We start from the raw sequence: 27,656 nt of genomic DNA, 5'->3' as shown, positions 1-27,656 counted from the left end.
AAACTCTCTAAACCAACTTTCCTAGGTCCGGGCCCCAAAGTTCTGTCCTGGAGGTTTGGGTGGGCTTCCTGTCTTTTCAACAAAGGCCAACACGGCAGTTAGAGCACACAGGCGCTGTTGTGAGAATTTGTGCTGAGTGGGGTAGGGGAATTGACTGGGAGTGTGCGATTAGCAGATGCAAACTATTATAAATAGGATGGATAAACAACAAGGTCCTACTGTAGAGCACAGGGAACTGTATTCAGTATCCAGTATGGTTTATCTGGAATAAACCATCATGGAAAAGAATATGAAAAAGAATACATGAATATGTATAACTGACTCACTTTGCTGCACAGCAGAAATTAACACAACAGTGTAAATCAACTCTACCTCAATAAAATAAATTTAAAGAAAAGAATCTGTGCCAATATTAACTTGTGTAACTGTCGTAATAACCCCGTGAGGGGGTTCCGTGTGATCTGGTGTAGGACTGAGGAGATGCGGCCCAGAGGTGAAGTGCCAGCTCTGGCACCAGCCCTGGGGCATCTTGAGGTCGTGCTGACCAGTAGCCGGGTTTGGAGAGAGAAAGGGTTCCCTGTCCCTTCCTCCCGGACAACCATCTTCTGGGGTGGCTGCACCCCGGGGCGAGGGACACAGATGAGAAGACCAGTGCGTCCCCCGAGAGATGCCGGCACTGTCTCCACGACAGATGGACGCTGTTGCTGTACCATTTTTATTAATAATCGTAGCTACACGACTGACGGTTATCATTCCATCCTTCACGTGAGGGCTTCCTCGGTAAAGAGTCCGCGCCTTTATACTCAGTCCCCCCCCCACCCCTTCCTTTGACACTCTGGTCAATTCCTCTCAGATTCCGGGTCTGTTTCTAGTCTGGTTTCTGCAGTTTCTCAGAGCTTCGCGTTTATCCTCTGGGAGCCCAGGAAGGGCCTCCTGGGGCTGGGGGAGAAGGGCGGCGCCTTTGTGAGCACAGCCCCTCCTCCCGGGCCGGGCCCCAGCATCTGCTCTCCTTTGTATGCGAGCCGCACCCGAGGATGCCCGGCTGCCTTTTGTCTGGGCCGCGGGCCGCCCTCGTTGCCTGGCAACAAGCGGGTGCCTGCAACTCGAGAAACCACTCTCTCTTCTCTTCCCGTCATGGGTGTGCTCAGCCAGAAAGATGACAGCGCGACTCCGGAGTCCACGTCCTCTCCTCCCGGCTGGTCCTCGCCTCCTGGACCGGGTTCTGCAGATGGTTTCCTCACAGCTGATGCCTGATTATGTTTCGAGGGACTGTTCTGTGTTGTTCCCAGTAACGCGGCCTTTCTCTCTCCGTTGGGAAGGAGGCTGCTGGGTCTGTGTCTGCCTCCGGGCAGGAGGAGAGAGAGTTTTGGAAGGAATGGTGTTTTCCTCGGCCTCTCGGTAACCAGGCGGCCAGGCCAGGTGTCTGCTCTGTGTCCTGCCGTGAACCTGCCTGGCAGATGCGAACGCTGTTAGCCCGGCCCTCGTTCTGCGTCTCCTGTGCAGCTCCTCCAGGCTGGGATTTTCTTAGAAATGATGATGGCAGCTACTTCTTTTCCTCGTCCGTCTTAGACAGACAGTCACAGAACAGCCAATCCAGCTGGTTGACATGAATCAGCATGAAGTCATTACCCCGTTGCTCCCATCTTATTGTTTTTTTTGTTTGTTTTTTTAACGTTTCGAGGCAATCAAGGTACTTTGAAGCCGGATGACCTAAGGTCAACTTCTCTCTCAGAATTTTATGAGCCATGTGATCTTGGGGAAGTAATAACGGTAAAATCCTTCTAATAACTAAGCTGCGTGTGTCGAGCCCCTTCTCCGTGCCAAGAACTGTGCTAAGCGCGGAGCAGGAATTGTCACATTTGCATCTCACGGGCACCCCGGGCAGGTGAGTCACTCACCTTATCTGCCCAATGTGGTTTCAATGGAGGATAATTAAGCTGCCTTACTAAACCCAGAGATGGTCCTGGGCATCAAAACAAGTGGCCTCCATGGGAGGACTTTGCTCCCTGCAACCCTGCAATGCAGCGCAGAGACGCGCAATGCTGCTGGCCTGGCTTCTGTCTGAACACGGTCCTGACTCGAGGTTCGTAGTGCAGGCTCGCAGGCGTGTTTTGTCCAGAGCAGGGCAAAGTCAGTACTGCTCATCTCAGCACACGCTCCTTAGCGGGGGTACCAGCAGCCCCTGTGACCGTGAGCATGGCAGCCAGCCAGGGGCAAGAGCTTCGTTCTTACCACCCACGACCCCTGCATCCAGATGAGCAGCAGGCTCTAATCAGAAATTCCATTGCCTACAACTCTCGTAGCATTAATTCTAACAATGTTTGCTTAATTTTTAATAAAAGCTGACATTTCTCTGTATAAGTAAGTCTGAAACAGCAAACGAATCTAGTGGTAATTACTCCCAGTGACACCGTTTCCTCCACTGTGTAATTTTTGGTTAAGGACCAACAATTCTGCTTAAAAAGGATGTTGGACCACTTTCCATGTTTTAGTCATACATCTGGAGCTCACTTATTGTGGCTTCATTTTTTTCATTGTCCCAGGTTATGTGTTACATACAAAATATATAGGTACTTTGAACTGAACTATAAAAATTTGCCACTAGGTATTGGAATAAAATTGTATTTTCTGAGAACAAGCTTTGATCAAAAGGCAGGATTTTATTAAAGGACTGCAGATATTTTATGGCCCTTCTTATATGCTTGCTGGAGTGTGTGTGTCTGTGTGTGTGTGTGTGTAGACACAAATAGTGTTATTGGTTGAATTATGTTTCCCCCAAATTCATATTTTGAAATCCTAACCCCCAGTACCTCAGAATGTGACTTATTTGGAAATAGGGTCTTTGCAGATGTAGTCAAATTAAGATGAGGTCATTAGGGTGTGCTTTAGTTCAATCTGACTATGACTTATGAAAAGGGGAAATTTGGACACAGAAGCACATACACTGAGGATGTCATGTGAAGATGAAGGCGGGGACCAGGGTGATGTGTCTACAAGCCAAGGACTGTCAAAGATCAACCGCCAGCCACCAGAAACTTGGGGAGAGGAACAGATTTTCTCTCACAGCCTCAGAGGGAACCAACCCCGCCCACACCTCGATCTCAGACTTCTGGCCTCCAGACTGTGAGACAATAAGTTTCTATTGTTTAGGCACCTCAGTCTGTGTATTTTGTTATGGCAGCTCCAGCAAACCAATATAAATTTATAGATGATGACGGATGGATGGATGGATAGATAGATGATTGACAGACAGATGATAATTAGATGATAGCTTTAGCAACCTGCTTTGTATCCACAATCCTTTTCTTGTCTGTTTATATATATCTATATACATTTTTATTGAAGTGAAATATACATTCAGACCAGTGCACATATAGTAAGTGTACAAACTGGTAACTTTCTTAAAGTGGACTCACCTGTGAATCACCAACCAGAATAAGAAACAGAACATGACTGGCACCCCAAGAGGCCCCTCTCCCAGCCTCAACTCACCACCTCCCCAAAGGTACTGCTACCCTTATTTCTATCAACACAGATTAGTTTGCTGATCTTGAAATTTATAAACATAGAATTATATAACATGTACTATTGTTTATCGGACATTTTTCCTCAGTACTATGTTATGCAATTCGTCCATTCTGTTGGGTGTAGTGACATTTCATTTGTTTTCATTGCTAGACAGTATTCCCTTGTACGAATACATCACAATTTATTTGTCATTTTACTACTGAAGGTCATAATATTTGTTTGCAGTTTGGGACTACCACAAATAATATTGCTGGAAATATTTTCGTTTAAGACTTTGGTACACATTTGTATGCATTTTGGGTGAACATCTGCTAAGGAGTAGAAATGCTGAATTGTAAAGTGTGCATATGTCGAGTTGTAGAAAATACTACCATTTTCTACGAGAGTTTCAGTTCCGTGGGCTCACCAACACTCATGGCAAATGTTTTCTTTCTTTCTCTCCCTTTTTCCTTCTTCTTGCTTGCTTTCTTCTGTTCTCTCACTCTCCGTCTTTACTTCTTTCCTTGTCATTTTTCTTTTCTATTTTTCATGACTGTTGCAATTCTGGTGAATACGTACTGTTACTTAATTTTATTTTCATTTCCCTGCTGAGTTCGAGCATCTTCTCATATTCTCATATGCTTATTGGCTACTTGGATAGACTCTTCTGTGAAGTACCATTTCAAGTCCAGCCTTCTTTTTTTTTTTATAGTATTCTTTTTTTTTCTTATAGATAAGCAGGAATTCTTCATTTATTCTGACAACTCTCTTGTTAGATATATGTATTGCAAAATCTTCGGTGGTGACTTTGGAGTTTGCATTTCCAAGTTCTTACTAGTATATTTTCATGAACAGACGTTCTTAATTTTAATGAAGGAGAGTTTATCTTTTCCCCCCTTTCTGGGTAGCACATTTTGCATTCTATTTTTTAAAATTTTGCCTACTCCAAGGTCATAAAGATACTTTACATTTTATGTTTACATCTACAACCCACCTGGAATTTATTTTGTGTATATTATGAGGTACGAGTCACAATGTATTTGTAAAACATGGACACTCCATTAATTCTGTAGCATTTATTGAAATGATCATCCTTTCCCCACTATACTACTGTGTCACCTTAAACTTATATTAGGTGAATGCATATGAATGGACCTTTTTCCAGGTTTTCTTTTAGTTTACCTGTTTATCCTTGTGACAGTAGTACACTATTTCAAAAACTGTGTAATAAAAGCCTTGATGTCTTCTAGGACAAGTTTTCCAATTTTGTTATTCTTTTTTGAGATTATCTTGGATATTCACATTTTTGAAACAATTGATGGTATTTTGATTGAGGTTGTGTTGAGTCTATAGATCAAATCACTGATGACTTTCAGTCTCTCCTTCCATGAACATAGTATATCCTTTTACTTATTTAGGTATTCTTTGATTTATTTCTATAAAATTTTCAGCTTAATTACTTTTGTTAGATTAATTCCTAGTTGCTCTCTTTTTGATGTTATTATATTTTATATGATATCCTATTTTTTTATTGCTGGTATATAGAAATAAAATAGATTTTTGTATGTGAACTCATCAGTGAAATTGCTAAATTGGCAAATTCATTTTAGTAGCTAGTCTGTGGACCCTTTTGGATTTTCTGTATGTATTATCATGTTGTCTGTGAATAAATACATTTTTATTTCTTCTTTTCAAATCCTCATACATTTTCTTTCCTTAAAACGTTGGCTAGGAACTCAAAAAGAACTATTCAGTAGAAGTGGTGATGGCAGGCATGCTTTCTCATTACTAATCTTGGGGAGAAATATTTCAGTACATTACAATGAAAAAAGATGTTTTATATAGGTTATGCTGTAGATCACCTTTATCAGATGAAAGAAATTTCTTTTTATTCCTAGTGATTTTAAATACGTGCATGTTGAATTTTATCAAACAATTTATTTGTATCTGTTAGAATGATCTGCTTTTTCTTAATATAGGGAATTACAATGATCAATTCTTGAATCTTAAATCAACCTTGTGTTCCAAGAATAAATCTCAGCTTGGTTTGATGGATTACATATGTCATATATTGACTGACTCAGTTTTCTAGTATTTTGTTCAGGGTTTTTGCATCTATATGAAAGTGATAGCTTATAGTTTTCTTTTTTTGTAATGCCCTCATCAAATTTGTCATTATGATTATGCTGATTTCATAAAAAGTTGAGAAGTACTCCCTATATCTCTATGACCTGAAATAGTCTGTATAAGGTTAGTGTTTTTTCTTCCTTAAAAGTTTGGAAATTTTTACCAGTGAAACCATGTGGCCTGGATATCTGTATGGGGGTGGGGAATAAAGGTTTTTAATTAATAAATTTATTTGTAAGATATAGGGCTCCTCAAATTTTCTATTTATTTTTGTCTTCATTTTGGTAAGCTGCGTTCTTTTAGGAATTTACCCTTTTTATATAAAATTTCAAATTTAGTGGTATAAGGGTTATATATAATATCCCTTATCATCTTTTCAATGTCTGTAAAGTCTATTGTGATTTTCCTTTTTTAGTGATATTCTTAATTCTGGTAGTATTTGTCTTCTCTCTTTCTCTCTCTCATTCTATAAATCTTGTCAGGAACGTAACAATTTTACTACTCCTACAAGAAAACCATTTTTGACTTATCTGTCATCTCTACTGTATATCTGGGTTTCATTCATTAATTTCTACTCTTATCTCTATTATTTCTATTCCCTTTGTGTTTAATGGGTTTGGGTTTTCGAACTCCTTGATCATTTACAGGGATTATTTAATATTTAGCCTTTCTTTGTTTGTAATATATAACTTTGAGGTTATAAATTTCCTTCTAAGTACAGTTTTCACTTCACCTCACAAGTTTTATTATGTTGTATTTTTATTTTCATTATGACTTAGTAAAAAATATTTTCTAACTCCCTTTGAGACTGCTTGTTTAACTCATAGATTTTCTTTAAGTATATTACTTAATTCCCAGTATTTGGCAGTTCCTGGCTATATTTTTTTTATTAATTTCTAGGTTGTTTCCAATGTGGCCGCATAACACAATCTTTACCATTTCAATGTTTTGAAAATTTTTGAGACATGTTTTATGGCCAAGCATATTTTCAGTTTCAGTAAGTGTTTATGGACTCTTACAAAAAAATCGTATCCCTCTTTTGTTGGTTGGTGACTGCTAATTTAATTTTGGGTGCAACTAAGAACACTTGTGGTCCTTGATTCACTCCATTGGCTTCCTGGAGAAGGAAAAGAACTTTCAAGTTCTGAACACTTATGTAGCCATCAGCAAAAAGACAAAGCTCTATTAGTGGGACATGTTATCAGTCAAGCCAAGTGACAGCCAATCTGTGAACAGTAAATTTGCTGTTCATCTGATGCCCCCAAATCCCTGGGGGGCCTAGAATAGAGGTAGACCTGCTCTTCTTTGTAGAGGAGTGCAGAAGTGTTTTAGGTACTGTAAAGGTGTACTCTCTTTTCTGTGGTCCTAAGTCCTCCCATTCGTCCTTTCTCTCTCTCCCAGTGCCTTCACTCTCTTCAGTCAGGCTCTCATTGGTCCTTCGCAGAAAGGACTGCCAAGCTCAATGCCAACAGACTCTTAACTGGTCTTGTTGCCTCTAATCTCACCTCTGCAAATATGATTGTTTGTAAAGTCCAATCACCCACGTCACTCCTTCAGGTGGCTTCATAGGACCTACATAATAAAGTCCAAACATGTTACCGTGACATCTGAGGCCCTGTGACCAAGCCCTAGCCTTGTATCCTGCCTCATCACCCCATACATTGTGTGCACAGCCACCAAATATTTAGCATAGCCCCTCACTGTCATGATTTTATGCTGGGCCATCAGCGTGGAACACTTGCCCCTCCTCACCAAACACTATTTATTCTTTTTGTTTCAGCTCCCTCTTAGCATCTTCTCTGAAAACTTTCCTAAAGCCCTTCATGGTCCCAGAGTTTGTCCCTTCTCTGAGATCCTAACCTATTTCTCCATTTCTCTTCTGTGCATAGTGTCTTGTGTCCTTCCCTGCCTGACTCACTGGAATGCCAGCTCCTGAAATATGCAACCCTTGTTGAAAGCATTTTTCGGTCACCTCGTCAGTATTTTACATGGATCTCTGCAGACATGCTCAATAAATGAATGTGGAATGGAATCCCCTAGAGCCTGTTATTGCCCATAGTAACTTGTAAAGTATGTGTACTTCTTAGAACCAGTTTTTCAAGTGAAATGAGTCATCTGAAGGTCAGACTATATCAGTGTGATATTCTGTAAGGAAGTCTAAAGCAGGAAGCATTAAGAAAGCAGTAGCTCAGAGTTGGGGATAAACAAGATTAAGTAGAAAGGGAAGTATGGGTCGCCTTCCAACTTAGAAGACTAGAATTTCCACTTTCTGCGTATTAAAAATAAATCTACTATCTGAAATCAAAGGATGTGGTCAGTGAGTGTTCCCTCCCCCCACCCCTTGGAGAGCTTTGCCTCTTGACGGTCAGTGTTTCAGAGTCTGCCTCTATAATCCCGAGTTCAGATATATCAGCTGCAGCTTGAGATGCTTGAAATGGGACTTGTTGAATTGGCTGAGAAATATAACCAAGAAGGAGTTTAGATGGTTCTCCCGATTATATTTCACGTCCTTACCCCTTTTGGGAAAGAAGGGGAGAAAACTATTCTATGACATACCATAATGCAGTGGGCTTCTCATCAACGCAACACCCAGGCTGGAAACCTTGACGCAAGGGTCTGATCTATACTTCTTTCATTTGCTTCTTTCTCTGCCAACAACTGCTATTATTTCTTCCCCCAAAATTGACCACAGGTCAGACATTTCCTTTCCATCACATCCCCTCTAACCAGCTCTTGCCTCCATTGTTTCCTGCTGATTCTCAGGCCATTTCTCCTCTTGCAATCACCTTGCATGTGTCTACAGTTATCTTCCTTAATCAAGGTGTAATCAGGGCACTCTGTTCCGAAGGGATCATAATGGATCCATACCACCTGGACAACCATATTTCATTTCCTCTGTCTAACTGTCAAGTCCATCCATTACTTGGGCTCACCTTATTATCCAATCCCGTCTCCTTCTTCTTTCCAAAATGTAAAATCTAGTTCAGAGGTCGTATGACATGATGGTTAAAAGTATGAATTTGGCTCCATCACTTACAGGTTGTGACACGGAAATAACCTCTACGTGCCTCAGTTTCCTCACAGGTAAAGGGGGCGTAACCATATCACCTTACAAACTTATGGTGAAAATCAAGTGATTGTATATATAAAATGTGTCAAATGGTAACACACCTAGTCAAAGCTATAAATATGAAGTAGATGATGCTTACTGCAATTAAGTGGATCTACTGACTTTTATCAGCCCTGTGTTTGCTCTTTTCTCTCTGTTTCCACAGAATTATCTGAACTCTGTAGCCTTTCAAGACTGTGACCACATCCCAGGTCACTCACAAAGATTAAGTTGTCCTCTTCACTACACTCTTCCATCTTGTTAGATCGGTTCTTCACAGACCAACATGCTACCAGATTCTTTTGTGAAGGGTCATTTTATGTGTCAACTCAGCTGGAGGTGGGGTGCCCGGATTATGGTTCTTTCTGGGTGGGTCTGAGGAGCACATTTCTAGATGAGATTAGCATTTGAATTGGTGACTCAGTAAAGCAGCTTGCCCTCCCCTAGTTGGAGGGGACGGGGCATCATTCAATCCATTGAGGGCCTCAATAGAACAAAAGGTGCAGGACGGAGGAATTTGCTCCCTTTCTTGCCTGCCCACCTGTGTGTGCTGGGGGATATCCGTCTCCAGCCCTCAGACTGGGATTCCTGCTCCCCTGGTTCTCAAGCCTTTTGACCTGGACTGAATTACACATGGGGTCTCCTGGGGTCTCCAGCTTGCAGATGGCAGACGGTGGGACTTCTCAACTGCCACAATTACTTGGCCAATTCCTCACAATAAATCTCTATCTATTATCTATCTATCTATCTATCTATCTATCTATCTATCTATCTATCTATCTATCTATCCATCCACCCATCCTGCTGGTTCCTCTGGAGAACCCTGACTAATAAGGCTTTAAGTAGGTTATGTTGATCTTCCCTAGCTAAATTTTAATTTTAATTTATTCATTTATTAATCCATTTTCTCAACAAATATTTATTGATACCATGTTACTAGCTTTACAACCTTCTGTTCAATAAACGCATCCTTGGTTTACCTGTGATCTGTACCTTTATATCATGATAATAAGCTCACAGTCTAGAGGAGACTTATCATTTTAGGATTATGTCATCAGCGCTTACATTTAATTACATCCTGGAAATGTCTGCATTTGCATTTTTTCACTTCTGGTAAAATTTCCTGTAGGCATTTCTTTATATATATATTACATAAGTAATAAGTATATGTAATATACTTATAGAAAAATTCCACGCATATATAAATTCCATTCATGTATGAATTGCATATATCTTTCTCTCTATATATATCTATATCTCATATATTTCAAGCTACCCCACATATTCTTACCTGTGAAAAATGTTGATTGCTTAATACCTTAGAGTTTTCACTCTACAAGAAGGGGTTTGTCTTCAAAGAAGCTTTGGAAATGACGCAAACCGGAAGCCCCTCTGTGAGATTTACAATGAAAATGGGTATATCAAAGGCTCTAAGCAAGTCTTCAGTAAAGAAATGATTAATTTTGTTTAATTCAGCATTTTCACACTTACATGGCTCTACACGATTTTTCCTAAGAAATGCAGTGCTAGGAGTTATTACAACTAAAATTTTATCTTCCAACAAGGAGTTATCATGTGATTTTGTGGAACTGAATGTATCCACAATAGATCTGAAAAGATCAAATATTAAATAAATCACTATGCTGCCATGGCAATTATACTTTTTGTGTAAATGGATGTATGTACATATGAAAGTTAATTATTGATTAAGCTTATTATCTAAATTCCTAATATTCTGTTTATTCATTACCTAGCTGATAGAAGTTAAAAACCACAATGGCATGTTAAGACACATTTCTATAATATTCAAGTTTAGCTTTTTTATTATCTATCTTTTCCTGAAGATATTAGGAGCCTATCTGATTTGGCTATAACTGAATTTGAATAGTTAATATCCAACCCAAATTATCCATCATTCCCCTGTTTTAGTGCTGCTTTTATTTCACTTTGAATTCTCATGGTAAGTAAAGTATCCATTCCTTAGTTTTTAGCCAATCAAAAGAATGTATAGGCTTTTACCATAAATTAGTATACTAAAATGGCTTTTCAGACGTGTGGACATTTGGAAAGACCAATTTTTTTCCTTAGGATATAATACATCCTTTTGTGGTAGACAGAGTAATGGGCCCCAAAGATGTCTCTGTCTGTCTCCAGAACATGGTCATAAGTTATGCTGCAGATGCAATAAAGTTGCTGATCAGCTGACCTTGAGATGGGGAGAGTCCTGGATCACCCAGGTGGGCCCAGTGTGATCGTGAGGGATTCAGCGTCAGAGAGATGCCCTGTGAGCCAGGCTCCACTGGCCGTTGCTGGCCTTGGGGATGACAGGGGCCACAAGCCGACGAGAGCAGCCCTGCCAGCATCTTGATTTTAGCCCAGTGAGACCCATCTTGGACTTCTCACCTGCAGAGCACTAAGATAAGAAATGTAAATTTACCACCAGGTGTGCAGTCAGAAACTAACATGACCCCCGGTGGCTTGTGGGAAGGGAAGTTGAAGGAAGCCATTCTCCTGAAAGTTAGGGTTGGTTCAGGCTAGTTAGAGGGAGAAAAAAACTACCTTGGTCCATGAGGCAGACACAGGGCTTGATCTAGGTCTTTAGCCCTACAGACCCCTCCCCAGCGGCTCACGGGTGATCCAAGAATCCCTCCCCATGGGCTCTGGCCCCGGTTCCCAGCGTCAGTCTGGGAGGTGGGGAGGAATCAGCTTCAGTGGAGACTCAGGCGGCCCCCGAAGCCCCCAGCTCCTCATCCTGCCCGGAAGCCCCTCCCTGCTGTGGCTAAGAGGCCGCCCACCTGTTTTTGTGAGCTCACCTCTGCCTTTCACCTGCTGGGAATCTCTTAGGTAGCTCGGTCCATTTCTCTGAGCCTCCCTCTTCCCACAGCCCGTCTCAGGATGCGAGCCTGGGGCCAGCCTTCCATCCTTCTGCAGATCCCACCTGATACCAAACACCCGACCGGGGAACCCTGGGTCTGCCGGTTCTGGCTGTGCATCCTGCCCGGCACTGCCCGCTAACTTCAGGGCCAGGACGTGTGGTCCAGCCCGATGCCCCCCAGGCTCATCCGTTCAGACTCCCAGCTCTCCCTCACCCCACAAGCCTAACTCCAAACCTACCACCTCGAGATCCAAATGGCTTTTTCTCTGCCAGAAAGCGTGACCCTCACACTCTGACCTCTTTCACTGCCGGAAAGGTCACCTCCCAGCTGATCTCCACACACCCATCTCTCCCTCGCTCCCCCGAAGACCCTGTCACAACTGTGCTCTGGATTTTCTTACCCTCACTCCGCCTCTACCAGTCACGTCCTCTGGGACTTTGCTGGGTCTCTTGATTTTTCTTTTTAAAGAGGATAATTTTTTCTTTTTTTTTAAACTATTTTTTATTGTGGTAAAATATATAGAACATGAAATTTTAACCATGTTGACTATACAGTTCAGTGGCATGAAGTACACTCACATTGCTGTGCAACCATCCATTTCCGGGACCCTTTTTATCTTGTAAAACCGAACCTCTGTCCCTTTAAACTGTAACTCCCTACTCACCCCTCCCCCAGCCCCTGGCAACCACCATTCTACTTTCTGTCTCTATGAATATGAGGACTCTGGGGACCTCACCTAAGTGGAATCATACAGTACTTGTTCTTTTGTGTCTGCCTTACTTGATTTAGCATAAGGTTTTCAAGGTCCATCTATGTTGTAGCATATCAGAACTTCATTCCTTTTTATGACTGAATAATATTTCACTGTATGGCTGGACCACATTTTGTTTATCTGTTCACCTGCTGATGGACACTTGCGCTGCTTCCATCTTATGCTCAGGGTGAGTAAGGCTGCTACAAACATGGGTGGACGGGGATCTCTTTGAGTCCCTGCTTTCACCTCCTTTGGGACATCCCTCTGATGGGGGAACTGGATAGTATGGTAATTCTCTGTTTCACTTTTTGGGGAGCAGCCAGACCGTTTGCCGCAGTGGCTGGACCATTTACATTCCCACGAGAAACGTCTGAATGCTCCAATTTCTCTGCATCATCGTCAACACCTGTATGTTCTGTTTTCTTGATGGTACTCATCCTCGTGGGCTGGTCTCTGGGTCTTTAATCACTTCCTCTTCCCTGGCTGCTTTCCTTCTAGTGGCAAACATGCAGGCTTGCCCTTGGTCTTAGAGCAAACCTTCCTTGGACAAGACTTCACATCCACGCACCCCGTTCCCTGCTTTCAACCTCACATTCTCAAGTCACTGGCCTTTAGTTTGTTGTTTAATCCAACCGCACATGCTTCTCAAACCCTCTGCTCTAGTGGAACTTCCTTCTGGCTCCTTTTCTCAACCCCCAGCCAGTGCACGTCTCTGGGTCCCTGCTGCTCAGGGGCTGGTGGCAGAAACATCACGGGGAGCCCGTGAGAAATGTAGACTCAGCCCCCAGACGTGTAGGATCAGACCTGCATTTGTGCAGATCCCAGGTCGTGTTCTGTGCGCATCCAAGTCTGAACAGACGGCTCCCACCGACACCCATCCTCTTCTCCGGGCGTCTCCAGCGCTGGCCCTCCGGACCCACGTCTGCCTCCCTGGACGTTGGTTCTCATGTCTTTGCTTGTTTACTTCCTCGCCCCTCCCTGTACTTTGACCCCCCAGGGCTCTCTTCTTAGACCCCTTCTTTTGAACCTCAACCCATTCTTCTAGCATGTTCTCATTTGTCCACGTGGCTCCCGTGGTCACTTACACATCCTTGAACCTGGACTGTGTCTAGCTCAAGAACTCTCCCTCGAACTCCAGGCTGTAATTGTATCTGCCAAGCGGAGCTTGGCCTCCCAGCCCCGCCGGGCACACGGCCCCCAGCCCAGCAGAATCCAGCTCAGCCCCAGGGTCCGCTCTGCTTTTGAAGGAGGTATCATCATCTCTGCAATCACCCTCAGGTCAACTCTGATTCCGACTCGTTTCCTCATTCCTGTTAGTAACCAAAGCCTATCAATTCTATTTAACAGCCAGATGGTGTCAGAACTACCCAGTGAGCCCCCAGACCTCCTCCCTCTCTGAGAGCCACATTGCATCATTTCAGAGGGCTCCCCCTCTCCCTCCCTCTGAGGTACCAGTGCAGTGCAGGTCCTCGTCTGCTGTCACCTCTGCAGTGGCCTTAACTGGATTCTTGTCCCTAGTCTCAGTCCACTGTGACCTGTTTTCTTTCAAAAAATACGCAGTCCTATAATTCCCTTAATTAAAAAAATGCAACGCCTATAGACCAAGGTCCAAATTTCTACGAAAGACTTTCGTATTCCTTCCCAATCTGTTTAAAGCCTATCATTCTTCTTAACCTCATCGTCCTGGTCTCCGTTCTATATCAGTGACTCTCGACCCTGGCTGTAATTAGAATCACCTGTGGAGATTTAAGACACCAAAGCATCAATGCCCAAGACCTGCCATACATGAGAGACTCAGGGAATGAGGTCCCCGCCCTGGTGGTATGAAAAGTAGAGTAGGAGTAGACAAGAGTCCTTGAACTTCAAGGGCACACCACTTGCCATGGTCTCTAGCAGGTGGCATCTTAAGTCCCTACCCTAGCAAAGAACCATCTCTATTTGTGGGGAAACTGAAAGTGAGAGAACATTCTTTCCCTTGCAAAAGCAGCCCTTCCTGTAATATCCATAATGGATTGCACTTTCATTCCAACTTAGCAAAGATGAAAGTGAATGTAAGAAGTTCAGTAAAATATGATCTTCTAGGAATTAAGACTTGCCAGGGGATGCATTAACTTAATTGGTCTCTATTGATAGAATGAAGGCAAGTAACAGAGTGGCCTCCATATGTATCATAAAAGGATATTTGTTGTCTAGATTTAAGAGAAAATCATAAAGTGATGCGTGTGTGTTCGTGTGTGTGCATATGCGTGCAAGCATGAGCATACTCGTGTGTGTGTGCGTGTGAATGTATGGGTGCAGTTGTATGGCTGTGTGGTCTTAAATGCTCTCTTGCATACTTACTTTGCCTCTGAAGCCTGACTTCACTGATTTTTCAACTAGGCACTTTACAAATCCTCAGTGTGAGTGAGACTTCACTGATATTCTGAATAGTGATGAAAACCATTTAAAAAATCCCAAACAAGTTAAGAGGCAGAAAATGTTTTGCACCATATTTAAGCAGCTCTTTAATTTGCCAAGATGCCATATTGAATTTTCCAACCTATTCTCTACATAGTTTTAGGATTTGACTCTTTCAAATAATAAAATATATTATATTGAGTATTATTGTTTTCATAGATTACCATTTCCCCCAATACACTAGCAGCTGGCTGAAAAATATTTCTTAGCCTTTTATTCCAAAGCTATGCTGTTTCAAAACTTTTAAAAACGATTCTCTTGGAAGAGGTGGTGGCGTTTCTGAGTTATGTTGAATTTCCACCTACTGCCCAGTAAACACTCACGGTACGACTAGGACAGCACAACAGACATGACAGGAAGAGCATCTGCAACAAAACTAGGTGACAAGACCCCCCAAGGCCTTCAGAATGCCAGAGGGGGACCCATGACAGCCACAAGACTTGAGGGGAGTCATAACGGGCTTGGCAGGAGGCGGGGCGAGGCAGCAGGCAGCCCATGGATGTGGGGACAGCAGAGCAAACAGAGCCTGCGACTCACTGGAAAGCACGGGAGTCAGTTTCCAGCTGTGGAAACAGGAGAAGCTTTGCAAACTCTGACTTGTGGGTGAGTGCAAGGGTCCCCCCTCGAAATGACCAGCCAGGCTCCCTTCCAGGACAGACTCCAACGTACAGAAGCTGCTGGGGATACAGTCAGAAGTGAGCAGGACGGAGCCAGTCGGGGAGGGGGTGATGGGGCTGGGGAGCACAGCCAGGAAGTCTCTGCAGGGACCAGCCACACCCTGATCCCCTGATCGTTCGTGAACACCACTGAAGGGGGCGCTCGAGAGCCAGGAAGCTAGAAAAGCTCCTCGAACCCCTCTCCTCCCTCCTGAAAACAGAAGAAGTCACCTCCGGTGAAAATGGGCCACAGAAAAGGATCGCAGGATAATTCCACGCGATGTTATCCTCAGACAAAGCAGAGTAAGGAAGAGAATGACATTCCTACAGCCAACGCCTGCAAGACACACCCATGCACAAAACCTGTGAGAAACAAAACCCATGATACTTCAACGTGAACCGAATGAGGTGACGGAAATAACAGAAGACAGTAAAGAATGACATAACTCAGAATTAGTGCATCTTGGGAAGGTGGTGCCAGTAGGAAGGGATGAAGAGAAAAAATCATTTTAGAAAGGAGATCTAAATTAGGAGAAATAGTGCCTTCATAGAAGGTGAAAAGAAGGGAATGTTTTAAAATCAAAAAGAAGGAATTCAAGAAAAAGTGGAAAAATTTAGACCATAGGCAAAGAAGTTTCAGAATAAGTATAACAGAATTTCCTAAAGAAGAAAGCAATGACATAAAGGGTAAAAACTAAACTTTAATCACTCTTCCCTGAAATAAAAAGGAAAGCCTAAACTACGTACTGAAATGGGACGCTGCATTCCTGGGCGGGGTGAACCGCCCTGGGCAGGGCAGGTGGGTTATGTGAAAGGAAGCCTGACTCTGCATGTGTTTGGTTTCTGTGTATGAGAACAATGTTAGGATTCGGAAACGCCAATGTGGAGAAGAAACCAGTGAAGAGAATGAAAATTTCAAAACTCTTTAGTTAGTATTGAAATGTAGAGGTATAGTATTACTGTGGTTCCTGTACTTGGGAAAAATCACTTTCTGTAGGTAATGAATTTATCCAGACACTCCATGCAGAAAAGGAATCACCGCAGTAAGTGGATATTGTCCACTGAGCATATGGTCGCCCCAAAAGTGTTACCCAAAGACCCATCCGGGGAGGAAACGCACCAGCAAAGTAAGATGAGCTTCGCTCTCACGGCTGTAAATTAAGACGCTCCGAGGGCAACCCCTGCGGAGGGGTAAGGTCATTTTCCCCCTTAATTAAAAGAAAACAAAACTGTGTGGGCTGAAGCCTTGACTTATACAATTGACATGTACTTCCTGTTTGGAAATGTCATTGGATTCAGGGAATCAATAACGTTCACACCTGCCTTCCTTTCCTGGGACAGCTATTTTGATATTCTCGTAATGAACTCTTATCATTTCATGGCCACGGCCACATTCACTCTGGCACTTGTGATGTTCCCTTAACCTTTAAAAATAAGAAGTTAATAGGACCATGGGACCCAATAGGATGAAGAATTGCAAATTGTCTTCAGACATGAAAAACAAAGAAAGAGGATGTCTGAAAAGTTCATTCTAGGCATCTCTAAAAACAGCTAAATGCTCTGGCACCAAAGCTGGTCACTTAGTCAGCTCTTTCTGGGTAAAACTAAACAATAAATGTATTGGTAAGGATAACTTGATAGATTCTCTTAAAAGCAATGAAAGTTGATAGAAAAAATAGTTTTCCATCTTTTAGATCAGAAAATAGACAAGTTTGAACTATTTGATGAAGGTTTTAAGTATGGAATTCCCCAAGAAAGGGACTTAACAAAGGAAATAAATGTTTTCTTATCCTGGAAATAAAAAGGGGAAGAAATAAACAAGAGTTATTTATTTTATTACCTAGTAAGTAAGCAAAGTTTAAAGTTCTATGGGTGATTTTCCAGAAAGGGTATTATAATAATAAGAGGATTTCCAGAGAGGGTGTTACAAAGAAACCAAATGAGCAAATATTTGGGGCAGATGGTGTGTAAAGCACTCCCATGCCTTGGAACTCCACAGAACATAGTGGTTTCTTCAGAAATAAAAAAATGTGCTGCACTAAAGTCGCATACGTGCATAAACCTTTGGTCAAATATCAGCTGACCCAGGATCTCCCTGCTCAGGAATGTGCAGCTGCCCGGGGAAGATGGGTGGACAGAGGGTGAACCGGAGGCAGGGACAAGGCAGGTGAGCTTGCCCAGTGGATCCAAGGTGATTGGAGGGGCTGCCTCTTCCTACGGTTCCCACGGGGGGTCCTGAGCCCCACCTGCCAGCCTGCTCTCCACCCTGGGCTTCCCTTGCCCTGTCTTGGGTTTCACGGCCGTCAGTCACCCGGGGTGGGCACCCAGCCACCAATGCTTTCTCTCGGGCACCACACATAATTCACATCCTTCCCAAATATGGGAAAGGCTGGATTCTTTCCGAAGCACGGGATGGGGGACCACACTCAGGCTAGAATTTGCACGTGTTTTGAGATCTGTTTTGTTTTCCTGTGAGTTATCTGAGTAACACTCACTAAAAGCCTTGCATTCAAATGGCTTTTACAGAACAAAGTATTGCATAGTTTGAAATGAAAACCTGACAGGAGACGGCCAGTGGCTCAGTGTTGGCAGGTCAGGCAGGGAAGCTTGGTATCATCCAGCAGGCGTCTGGCCAGTGTGCCTTGCCCAGGACTCAGGCCGGACACCTCGGTGCTGGAGATTCCGTCAAGGACTCAGTGTGTCTGCCTAACTTTAGGTCTAGCAGAGTTGGGGAGATGAGTGGTGAATGAAGCACATCGAATGACTTGTACCCTGGAGCATTTTTGCAGAATGCAATGCAGCAGTTGGAGGCCGTGTTCCAGGCCGTCTTGTGAGAGGGCAGTGGGGACCTGGCCTACGGCTCTATTTTTAATAAGTGAGGTCACAGAGTATATATATGTACCCTTGGGGCAGCCCTACCACCAAAACAGGGACGTACAAGCTTACACTTTAGTGACCCCGCTGTTCACCAACTTCCAGTTTCATTACATTTAAGCATTTTATTACTTTGGTACAAGGCAATAGAGAAGAGAAACAAAAGAAAAAAACCTAATGGATGAAGAAAGCATTTTCTTTTTACCTCCCTCCAAATTGTCATTTTCTTCATTTCAAAAGAGAAGACAGGTCAACAGACTTTGTCCATTCAGTCAATGGAATATTATTTGGTGATTGATTAAGAGAAATGAGCTATCAATCCACAAACTGGCATGCTGGCATGGAGGGATTTTTTTTTTTTTTCTTTTTTTGCCCAGAGTTCTCACGTTTACTTCTTTTAAAAAAAAAAAAAATTTTATTGAAGTATAGTTGATTTACAACATCATGTAAGTTTCAGGTGTACAGCACAGCAATTCAGTTTCATATATATATGAATATATATATATTATTTTTCAGATTCTTTTCTCTTATAAGTTATTACATAATATTGAGTATAGTTCCCTGTGTTATACAGCAGGTCCTTGTTGGTTATCTATTTCATATATAGTAGTGTGTATATGTTAATTCCGTGGAGGAATCTTAAATGCATGGTACTAAGTGAAAGAAGCCAGTCTGAAAAGGCTACACACTGTATGATTCCAACTACATGACATCCTGGAAGAGGCAAAACTATGGAGACAGTAAAAGATGAGTGGCCCCCAGGGGTTTGGTTGGAAGAGGGATGAATGTGTGGAGTACAGACTTCTAGGGCAGTGAAACTGTCCTGCATGATACTATACGGTGGATACATATCACTATACATTTGTCTAAAACCATAGGATGTACAACACAATGAGTGAACCCTAATGTAAACTAGGGACTTTAGTTAATAATAAAGTATCAGCATTGGCTCGTCCATTGTCACAAATGGACCACATCAATGCAAGATATTATTAACAGGGGAAACTGCCCCGGGTGTGAGTGGTTAGTTATGGGAACTCTGTATTTTCCAGTCAATTTTTCTATAAATCTAAAACTGTACTAAAAATACAGTCTATTTATGTTTTTTCTTAAAGTGAAGACATACACTGGAATTTCTTAGCATCTCTGCAGTGTGTTCTACAGGGAAGCTTGAGGCCACGTGCTTCTTCCCCTTCACTTTCTCGGCGTGTCCCTGCCTCGCTGCCCTAAAAATCCTCTCCAGGGAGACAGGAGTGTAGAGAAGTGGATGCCAATTCTGTTCCCATGACTCCTCTCTTGGCCCTCTGTCCACAAGGAATCTGAGTGCCAGGCTGGCACCCAAGCACGCTTCGGAAGCTTCAAGCCCCGACTCCACTAGGAGTTCAGTGACTGGAGTGAAAAACCAACAGTTTCTGCCCAATTCCCAATGTCGAGTGGAGCAGGGGCTGTTTATCTTTTCCTCGAGATGACTCGTCCCAGGATGAGAGCGAATCACAGGCGTTTGGTAACAGTGTTTCCCACGTTCTCCGTGGCCGTGGGGTCCTGCCGAGGGGTGCCTGGGCTGTGCCCCTCAGCCAGCGCCCCAGCGGGCGGAGCCTAGGGCTGGCACTGACCGGTCCCTAGGCCACGGGCTGTCCTCTAGGGGCCAAACTCTGTGCCAGGCAGGGGACGGACGTAGTGGGGAACAGACCTACCCCCAAGAGACTTGGCAGAAAGGATGAGTCCAGCAACATGGCAAGTGCTACGCAGAAAAAGCGTTCTGCCAGAGGGGTGTCTAGGGCCACGCCTGAAGGATTGGCAGGAACTAGCCAGACCCAGGGGAGGGGGAGGGAAGGGAAGCTCTCCCCGCTCCAGACAATGCCCGGCCGGCCCGCAGACGCCCTCCTGCAGCCCTCAAGATGCCAGGTGGCTTTCTCCCAGTGCACCCGTTCCCCAGCTCAGCTTGGACGTCCCAGCAGCATCCGGGGGCGCAGCAGGCAAGGACCCTGCTTCACACTCTGGTAGTACTTATGTCACTCCAGGGATCTTCCATGGATTATTCTTCAAGGGACCATTTCCAAAGCCCTTAGGGGCAGTTACGTTGCAGAGTAGGCCTGTGGACCAGTATAACTATTCATAATAACATCTAACAGTTCTAACTCATCTCATCACATAGTATCACAGCCAGGAGGGATCTCTGAAAGCCTTCGTCCTTTCTAAAGGAACGGAAGCCCTGAGGGCTAAGTCTGGTTAGGGCTTTCCCTACTCCACACAGCTATTTCTTGGAAGCAAGGCGTGAAGAACGGCGGAATCTTGGGGAGCTATCACCTCATTTGGGTGCCTCCGACCTAAGCAATGTTGTATTTATCACATCAAGGGCGCAAATCCTCTGTTCTGAGATAAACCCGCAGATTGCCATGTACATACACTACCCCGACGGTTCTCAGGATCCGCCCCCATTCCTGCATTCCTGAGTTACCTGGCAAAGAGCACAGGTGCGGAGACTTTGCGGGGTGCGTGACATCCCCCTATTTCCCAGAAGAGAGCCTCCAGATCAGTGGTCCCCACTGCAGCCCTAGATATGTAGTCAGTGGCTTTGCCACGTGCCTGGAGTGGAAACAAAGCTGAGAAAGAACACGTGTCATCGATGCTGGGGGTGAGTTGATGGTTGACAACATCTCCAAGCAAAAGTGTCTGTAGAGGGCAGGTCTAAACAGCGTCTCCAAGACAAAAAAACCACCACCAACACCAACAAAAAAAATACCCTTTCATATTAAAATACAAGCTTTCCAATTTCAAACTTTTCAATCAGTTTCAAAATTGTGTAGAAGAGAAGCTCTATTTTGCTGTGTGTCTGCGTGTGCCGGTCTTGGTATCACTAAGGTAATATTCTGTCTGTAAACTGCGCGGGCTCTTGTTGCTGAAGGTGTTTTACCTGTGCTGGTTCTATAGCAACATTCAGAAAGAAATCCCACAGCGTGGGGAGCTGCAGGGCTGGTGTCTCACATGCCTGTGACTCCGGGGCCGCAGGGGCCCCAGCCAGTCGCGCCTCTCAAGTTACAGCTGCAGAGTGGCTGTAGCTCTGACGTCACCACCCAGATCAGCAGGGACTTTTCTCAGAGTAAAGAGTGAAGCGAATGGAACATGCAATTGTTCCAAGTGAGAAGGGTTTAGACCAGATTTGCAAACAGGTGTGTGTGCAACCCAGATCGGCCCTCAGGTGTCAGCTGAGTCCCATTCTCTGCCTCCGTGAGCCCATCCTGAATGGTGACTGTGAACGTTTTGGGGGAGGCCGGGGTCCAAGAGGATGCCTGAGCCGCAGGGAAGGTGGCAAGGGGATCCTGACCACGACTCAGGATTGGTGCTGTCCTCCGTCCTCCTCTGGGACTCAGATGGGTGCTGGCCATCCTTCTGCTTGTTCAGCTGTGCAGCTCATTCTGTGCATTGGTTCAGATCATGCCTCTGGGAGAACACCCCTACCCCGAAAGCCCCCTGCGAGCCCCAAACCCTTCATCCAGGATGGCGATGTCACCCGGGGTCTGTCTCCTGCCTGTCCCACCACACCTGCGTCCTGGAGAGCAGAGGTCAGCCCTGCAACTCTGTGTTCCCAAGCTGCCACATCCCAGCTATTCATCAAGCATGGATAAACAAGGTCCTGCTGTGTAGCACAGAAAACTATATTCAATATCCTGTGATAATGGAAAAGAATATTTAAAAAAGAATGTATATATATCTACAACAAATCACTTTGCTGTACAGCAGAAATTAACACAACATTGTTTTTTTCTATTTTTTTTTTATTGGAGTAAAATTGCTTTACAACGTTGTGTTAGTTTCTGCTATACAATGAAGTGAATCAGCTATATGTATACCTATATCCCCTCCCTCTTGGACTTCCCTACCACCCTCCCCCCCATCTAGGTCTAGAAAAATGGTACAGATGAACCTATTTGTAGGGCAGGAATAGAGACATAGACGTAGAGAATGGATGTGTGGACACGGGGGGGAAAGGGAGGGTGGGACGAATTGGGAGATTAGGTTTGACATAAATACACCACCATGTAAAATAGAAAGCTAGTGGGGACCTGCTGTATAGCACAGGGAGCTCAGCTCAGTGCTCTGTGAACACTACATTGTAAATCAACTATACTTCAATTAAAAAAAAAAAGTATTTGAGATGAACAAGAGCCCGGGAGTCATTCAGCAGGATGGGAATGCTGACCGCCAGCTTGTGGCCCCCATCCCTGCTCTCACCACCCCCCGCCCCAGCTAAGCACCAATTCCTGGACCACAGGAAGTAGACCTCACACATCATGGTGGCTTTCTTGTCTCCACGCTTAGGCTAATCATGCCTGCACACTCTTCCTGTTTTCTCTGAAATGGCTCTTGTCTTCCATAATTATATATATTTTAAAGTACTTCCTGTGCCTTTGTTCTATTGGTTTGCTTAATTATAAAAAGAGGCTGCCTTTTTTAGATTGAGTTATATATTAGCCTATTGTACTATCAAGTTACGTCACATATTATTTAAAACTTAACAGAAATATTGCATGTCCTCCCTGCCCCAGATTTCATGATATATCAAAGACTGGTTGCTCAGGTTAATTGATCCACAGTATAGTTAATCCATTCAAGACAAGGGCACTAATTTTTCCTTTGATTGCTCATGGTTTCATGAAAATGTCTTTTATTTTAGTGTCTGCCCTGCCAAACACAGATATGTTATGCTACAGCTACTAAAGGAAGATATTGTAGAAGAATATTTAATGGCAATAGAAAAAGCTGGCCTTACATCAAATATTAAATAAGAAAGTGTGTTAGAATCTCTATTACATTATGATCCCAAATGTGAAAAAAACTGGTAATCATCTCTGGTTGGTAGGCATATGGATGATTTTCATTTTCTTCTGTATGTTTCTCTGGATTGGGGAGTTTTCTGTGATGGACAGAAATTTCCTTGTAACAAGGGGGAGAAAAGTTTTAAAACTCTTTGGCATTTTGGAAACTTAAGCTCTTCATTTCCTTGACTATCTAGAGAATGAGGAGCCCTTAATTCACAGAAAGACCAGAAGATTCTTGCTACTCTCCAGGGGTATTGGAAATCTCCACTGCAACTCTGGGTTTATGGCAGGTGGGAGGTCATCAGTATTAAAGGTTGCAAAGCTGGATTTGGGAAGGACAAATGCATTCTAAACTAATAAGTCATCAACAAGCAGGAGAAGCCATATACATCGTCAACCCATGGGCCCAGAAGGGGTGTCATTTGGGGAACTCATATATTCGGGTACATCTAGGAGATCAGCCCTCCAGGAACAATCACTGGATCTTATCATGGAATAGCATGCCTTCCGCGGTGACCCTATGTAACAGCACCTAGGGTTGCCCAAGGAAGGGCAGCACCAAACGATACAGCTGATCAGTGGAACAGGATGACGCAAGACTGAAGTCAGACAGACTCGTCCCATCACATCTGCCAGCTCGAGATGCTTTTAGAAATAACATTTTCTAAAAGGAAAAAAGAACATTTCCATGTGTCTACTCCGTAAACCAGGCATTTTACATACAGCTTTCTGTTTAATGTCTGTAAAATAAGTCACATCTTCATTATACAGATGAGAACACTGAGACCCAGGGAGGTAATAGCCCAAGAGCCAGGAAGCGGCAAGAGTTACAACCCACACCTGGGTCTCCAGATCCCATCCAATCCTACGCTTCCCCACCATCTGGCACCCCGTCAGCAACGAGATAAGTCGGCCGCACCCCCTTGAACGAGCCCGTGTCTCCCAGCTTCAGTTTCTGCCTATAACATGAGGTGACTGAGTTAAGTGGATTCTGAGGTCTCTTTAGCCCTTGCATTTTATGCTTCTTGAATGATTTTACTCATATACTAGAGTAACAGCTTAACACAGTTTTTAATGAAACGCTACATTCCTTTTGGCATTAACTTCACATGGTCCCATGAGCAAAGCACAGCAAAGTAAAGACCGGTTATAGGTTCAGATGATAGAGGATTCCGGAAAGGCCAGGATTAGAATTGCATTTCCAGAGGCCTGTGCTCCCCTCCCTGAACAAGACCAAAATGTTGGTGAAATTGAAACACTGCCCGTAGTTTGAAAATGAGTTTCTGAGGAGTACATTTAATTATGCATTTATAGCGCGCTCTCTCTCCCCTTCCAAGTTTCACACGATATGTACCGTTTGGGATACACACGTTAACTTTTCATCATGTTGGAATTCTAATTTCCTCAAAGTCTTTGAAACAAGATGCCAAAATGGCAAATGGAATTCCTTCCATCTTTACTTCAATACTAAACTATGATTGAAATAAACGTGTCCGAGTCGAAAGATGGGCGGCGCCGGGGGAGGCGGGGCGCCGGAAACGTGCCTCTCCGGGTCTAGGGGGAGCCCCAGCTGGGTCCTCTCCCGGCGCCCCTCGGCTCCTCGCCTCTCTGCGGTCTGCACCCCCCCCCCACCCCGCCTCTTCCAGAACCCCGACTCCCCAGGAGGGCCATGCGGGGCGGGAGCGAGTGCTGCTTTCGCTTTCCCTTCCCCGGGCCCAGTCCTGACTCCGCGGGCCGCGCTAGAACCCCGCCCGGGCCATGGCCACGCTCAGGGTCCTGCCCGAAGCCCAAGCCAAGGTGGCTGTGTTCCGTGAAGACCTATGTACTAAGACAGAGAACCCGCTCGGGAGCTATTTCCCCAAGAAGATTTCTGAGTTGGATGCATTTCTGAAGGAGCCAGCTCTCAGTGAAGCCGACCTGAGCAATCTGAAGGCCCCCTGGACATCCCAGGGCCTGGTCCAGTCAAGGAGAAAGAGAAGCAGCAGGGGAAGAAACAGCAGGAGAGGGAAGGCAAGCATGAAAAGAAGAAAGAGGGAGATGAAGACAGAGGTCCTCTTTGTGGCCCAGTGAACTGCAATGAGAAGATCGTGGTCCTCCTGCAGCGCCTGAAGCCTGAGATCAAGGATGTCGCTGAGAAGCTCAGCCTGGTCACCACCTGGCTGCAGCTGCAGATGCCTCAGATTGAGGATGGGGACAGTGTTGGAGTGGCTGTCCAGGAGAAGGTGTTTGAGCTGACGACCACCCTTCACAGCAAGCTGGAAGGCTTCCACACTCAAATCTCCAAATATTTCTCTGAGCGCTCTGATGCCATGACCAAAGCAGCTAAGCAGCCCCACGTGGGTGATTATCGGCGACGGGTGCACCAGCTGGATGACGCAGAGTACTGGGATGTCCGGCTGATGGTCATGGAGATCCGCAAGGCTTATACTGTGTTCTACGACATCATCCTGAAGAACTTTGAGAAGCTCAAGAAGCCCAGGGGAGAAACAAAGGGAGTGATCTCTTGGCCTCCTCTCATATTCTGTGATGGGTCCAGCAGAGACCTTCCTGACTTTTACAGGGGACTCCAGACTTTTCCCACCTTCTGTCTGTTGAGATTTCTCCCTCACCTTGCCTCCCAGGCACAATAAATATAGTCATACCATTGCGCAACAACAAAAAAAAAAAAAAAAAAAAGAAAGAAAGAAACGTGTCCAAGCACATAAGAACAAATATTTTCAGTACCTTGTAAGGGTCTGAGTTTGTAAGGTGACTGCAAATCGAAGCCGGTCATCAAACGCAGCACTTCAGACAATGAGCCAAGGGAACTGTGGCGGGTCTTTTATTGTTCAGGTTACACTTGGACTCAGGTTTGTCTGCTTGTAATCATTAACATCTAGAAAGAAGAGTACATTTTTTTTTTTAAACATCTTTATTGGAGTATAATTGCTTTACAATGGTGTGTTAGTTTCTGCTTTATAACAAAGTGAATCAGCTATACGTATCTATCCCCATATCCCCTCCCTCTTGTGTCTCCCTCCCACCCCTCTAGGTGGTCACAAAGCACCGAGCTGATCTCCCTGTGCTATGCGGCTGCTTCCCACTCGCTCTCTATTTTACATTTGGTAGTGTATATATGTCCATGCCACTCTCTCACTTCGTCCCAGCTTACCCTTCCCCCTCCTTGTGTCCTCAAGTCCATTCTCTACGTCTGCATCTTTATTCCTGTCCTGCCCCTAAGAAGAGTACATTTGAATGCAAAAAATGTTAGAATTTCACGTGTTTTTTATCCAATGGTCAAAGTGGGAAATTAAGTCCATAATTTTTTATGAATGTTTTTATGTCCGTGAAGGCGTACAACTTAACTAATGGCTGAGAATTGTTGAGACAAAGAGGTTATCTGGATAAAGACTATGAAGACGGGTATTTAGACTTCCTTTGCGTTCAAAGGTGTGCACGGCGTCCCTGGTGGCTGAAGTCTCTGATGGCAGCTGGTGACCAGATGATTCGGCCAGAGGACCAAGGAAACCTCAGCGTCTGAGCTCAGAAGGGGGCAGGCGGTTCTGCTGTCAGGCAGCCATTGGGTTTTTACTGGTTCTGACACGGATTTGGAGTCATGTGACCACAGACATGTTACTTACATTCTGAGTCTCTGCCTCTGTGCAGGCAGGTGAGGAGCTCTGCTTCTTTGTGAGATGGTGGTGAGGATGGCAGGAGACTGTGCAGGTGGCAGCCCAGGTGACGGGCCAACTCAGGGCCGGGTACAGGCCAGGTATCCATTGAAAGCCGGCATCCATGAGGAGGAAGAGGAGCGTGGATGGGGTTCCCTCTCCCGGGGAGTCGAGGAGGGGCTGGGGAGGGCCGCCTTACACGGAAGGCCACGCTGCTCAGCGGGAGACCTGGGGCGGGCGTCAGCCACCACGGCACTTCTTCCCTCCTGGGACTGGCTAGCAACATGGCCTTTTCTCTCTCTTTTTCAAGCATCAGTCATTGGACGGCTCTTGCCAACCTCACCTCGAAAGTAACTCTCACTTGCATTTTCTCTTGGGGGCTGTTCTTGGTTCTTGTGTTTGCAGGAACCCCAAATTCATGGACATGTATCTCCATCTGCCGCTGGTCCCAGGTGCCATCTCTGCGTTGGTCTGCACAGGGGTCGCGTGTGGGCTGGCAAAGCTTGACAGCGAGAGTGGCCTGGTGCTGTGGTTAGCGCAGACCTTGTGACCTGAGGGAGCTGAGAAGCTGGTTGACCAGAAAGCCCTGCAGGAGAACAGGGCAGTGGGTAGACCTTGGGGAGCAGCGTGCTCCGATGACAAGCTAGGGGGCCTGGTGAGTCTCACGGCTACTGTCACCGAACTGCAATGTCATCGCTTTTCTCCCAAATTTGGTCACAGTCTTCCCTGATTGGATGGTTAATCTTTGATAGACAGCAAGCAACTCTGAATAATCTTGTCATTTATAAATACGAAATAACACCATAGAATACCAAAGATGCTCTTT

The 27,656-nt window shown here is 44.6% G+C and overlaps 1 pseudogene; it reads left to right on the top strand.

The window, feature by feature from the left end:
• The first annotated feature begins 24,933 nt into the window (after positions 1–24,933).
• LOC137751887 (proteasome activator complex subunit 1 pseudogene) lies at positions 24,934–27,380 on the top strand (annotated as a pseudogene).
• Positions 27,381–27,656: the final 276 nt, after the last annotated feature.

This window comes from Eschrichtius robustus, chromosome 18 (genome assembly GCF_028021215.1).
Source record: "Eschrichtius robustus isolate mEscRob2 chromosome 18, mEscRob2.pri, whole genome shotgun sequence".
Classification (NCBI taxonomy): domain Eukaryota; kingdom Metazoa; phylum Chordata; class Mammalia; order Artiodactyla; family Eschrichtiidae; genus Eschrichtius; species Eschrichtius robustus.
This window is presented reverse-complemented; position numbering and strand designations above follow the sequence as displayed.